Below are 296 nucleotides of genomic sequence, written 5' to 3'. Positions count from 1 at the left end.
CCGCCCTCGCCCTCCGCGCGCCTCCTCCTGCGAGCCCGAAGCCGGGAACATTTTTTTAAAGCTCCAATCCGCCTTTGAAGAAAAGGAAAAGCATTAGCATTGATCGGAGAGACGGGATTCTACATCGCTGTAATTTTTTTTTTTTTGGCTTCTGCTAAAATTCGCCAGCTCGCCACGCGCCCGTGGCGAGTGTGTGCGAGTGTGTGCGTGCGGCTGTGTGTGAATGTGATTACTCCAGGACTCCTCGGGCTCCGGAGACGCCATTTTCCCCCTTGATATCTCTCTCCGTGCACCGG

The sequence above is a fragment of the Myotis brandtii genome, unplaced genomic scaffold, assembly GCF_000412655.1.
Source record: "Myotis brandtii unplaced genomic scaffold, ASM41265v1 scaffold212, whole genome shotgun sequence".
Taxonomy (NCBI): Eukaryota; Metazoa; Chordata; class Mammalia; order Chiroptera; family Vespertilionidae; genus Myotis; species Myotis brandtii.
The sequence above is the reverse complement of the archived record's forward strand: the minus strand, read 5'-3'. Positions refer to the sequence as shown.